This window comes from Propithecus coquereli, unplaced genomic scaffold, assembly GCF_000956105.1.
Source record: "Propithecus coquereli isolate 6110/MARCELLA unplaced genomic scaffold, Pcoq_1.0 Scaffold101, whole genome shotgun sequence".
NCBI classification, from domain to species: domain Eukaryota; kingdom Metazoa; phylum Chordata; class Mammalia; order Primates; family Indriidae; genus Propithecus; species Propithecus coquereli.
This window is the reverse complement of record NW_012133970.1, coordinates 6,091,601-6,094,365: the sequence shown is the minus strand read 5'-3', so window position 1 is coordinate 6,094,365 and position 2,765 is coordinate 6,091,601. Positions and strand designations below refer to the sequence as shown.

Genomic DNA, 2,765 nt, shown 5'->3' with positions numbered 1-2,765 from the left:
ATATAATCAATTACATTAAGCTTACTAGCAGAAAGGAGGAAGTAAGTCTTTGGTTAGCAGTGGGTGATGAAATGAATGATGTCTTGCCCCAACATTTTCATAGTAAAAGCAGCAATGAATTTCAAATGTCTTTTTGAAACAGTTGGGCAGGGCATAGCAGGTTCTTCACAATTCATCTTTTTTTTTTCCCCAAGCCAAACAGTGTCCATTTTTATTAAAGATACATTTCATAAACAATCATGGCATTTCAGGCAGGACATGAGCAGACAATCATTAACGGTATACAACAACTTTCAAGCTCCCTTCTTCAATAGACTACCAAAATCAGAAAGCCACTATAAAACCCAATGCAGTCTTCATTTGATGCTCTAAACAGGGAAGGTTTAGAGTGAGGGTTGACATTTCACATTTAGCATGTTGTTTAACAATTTTTCGTGAGCTGACCCTTACTTTCAAGAAATGAGATGAAAATGGCAGAATTTATCTGAAGATCCACAATCTAGAAATGGAACCGCTGTTCTTTTAAGGGATGCCATATCAGTGGTGTCACTGGAAAGTCCAGATTACTTGACATACTGCTAACCAATTATTGGGGGTCTTGGTCCAAACAGGTGTCTGACTTTAAGGGAGTTAAGACTATGCTGAAAGCAGAGAGGGAGAAGAGGACATAAAAACAAATTTTAGTTTTTCCATACCACAAGCCGTTTGTGCCAAGGTAGCTAAGTGTCAACATCAGGGAATACCTCCTCCTGAGAGCCAAGAGGCAGTCTCCCAAAACTAGAAGGGGAAGGTGTTTTCCCCACATCAATCTAGATTTGGAGACATTCTGTTAGTGACATATGCCCCTTCCCCAAAAAACAATGAAGTGTTCTGTGTGCTAACGACATAGCTTAAAAAAAAAAGTAAAGCAAAATTCTGCATTTTTATAAAACTTGATAAAAGTAGTATTTCAAAATGTACAGTCACTAGAAGCACACAGTTGTTAAAACTATATGCACTTCACTTGACATCTCTAGCATCTTCAGCTTTCTATTCCTGGTCTATTTTGACATCTCCATTTTTTGCAGGGCTATTCCCCTGCTTGCCAGCATCAGCTTTTCCCTTTTCCCCTTTGGGTACCTTCTCTCCCTTCTTTGCAGGGGCCTTTTTAGGCTTGGGATTTGGCTTTGGAGCAGCAGGTTTAGCAGACAACCTTGCATATCTTCTCTGTGGCTCATCTTTTGCCTTGGCTTTATCTCCTTTAGCATCCCCTTCAGCCTTTCTCTTGGGCATGGTGGCGGTGGCGGTGGGTAGGTACTGGATGCAGGGATGCAGTGGTGCACGGGCTTTGGTTGGTCATTCTCACCTCTTCTTCACACTGTTCCCACGATCCATCCTTGACCTCCTTTTCAGACCCTCTCCTGCCATTCCCCCAGAAAGCACTTCTGCTGTAATCTTCGAAACTACTTTCTGCCCAGGAAACATAGCCAGCGGGTTTATGCATCCATGATTTTGCTTTTGTCAGTCTCTCTGCCCCTCCCCACTTTCCTTTTATTAAGGCCCACATCAAACAATATTTCTTCTGTGACGTGTTTTTGTCACCAACTCCATAGGTCTTCCCTTTGTACCAAAGGTTGAAAACTCAAATGCTTTCAGAGGTCAGGCAAATAAAATAGCACCTATGGAAAGTTTATTACATTAACTCTTTAATTCCCCACAAACTCCCTATGAGCTAGCCCTATCATCTTTACCATATGAGGAAACTGAAGGGCAGCTAGAAAGTGGCAGATACAGGCTATCTAACACAAGAGCCCCAGTATTCTTAACCCTTGAACATGCTGGCTCCTGGGCAGCAGGTATAAGACAACAAGGACTCAAGAGTTCATACCCCATGTAAAATTCATCATGTTAATATATTTTTTAAAACACCATGCTGGCCAAACATGCATGACTTCAGGCCCTTAGGATAATTATTACAAGTTTGCAAGCTTTGCTTTATCCTCTTCACTTGCATTGAGCTGTACCCTACACCAGGGTGAATCCTGAGGCCAGGTCTGTCTTTCATGAATATCTCATCTACCTAGCCCCCCACCTCCCATCTAGGTTTCAGCTAGCCAGAGGGCCAAGCACCCATGACTTAGTCCCAATCGCCAATTCCAAGGAGCTAGGAAGGATGTAGAGCTTAAGCTCTTTCTTTCTGCCCACGAGAGATCCTAGAACTCTGTCTACGACAGAGGGATCTAATGTCTAATGGGGTTCCACCCATCTTACAGATCTGCTGTTCAATTTCCTGTGACTGAACAAGCTCTGGTACTAAATGCTGGTAACAGAAATAGCCACATTGCCACTTGTGGTCTGAGTCTTTCGTCCTTCTCCTCCTCACTACTTCCTCTGGTGCAACACACCAGGACTATGCAAGACTCAATTCCATCTCTTTTCTGTACTTCTCCACTGAACACCCACCACAAAATGGAGTTATAGTCCACTTCTGACCTTGCCCAAGAAGAGTGTTATCAGGCACTTTTATTCAGGTTTTGAAACTCATTTGAAGGGAGAGTGCTGCTCTTTACACAGACCAAGAAGATAACCCAGAGTTTAACTGATTTAACAAAGAGAAAGCCAAATAACCTGTCAATTTCAGAAATCTTATCTGAGTCTCTGATTCAGTTTAGAAAACAGAGGGCTGTGAGAAAAAAAGAAAGAAAAAAGAAAAAAGTACAATCAACATGGACAAAGCAGAGCAAAAAAAGAAAAAAAAAACAAAAGGAAAAGAAAAGGAAAAAAAA

The 2,765-nt window shown here is 41.7% G+C and overlaps 1 pseudogene; it reads right to left on the bottom strand.

Moving 5' to 3' along the window:
- Window positions 1–1,029: 1,029 nt before the first annotated feature.
- On the bottom strand, window positions 1,030–1,272 carry LOC105809609 (annotated as a pseudogene).
- Between the last annotated feature and the right edge of the window lie 1,493 nt (window positions 1,273–2,765).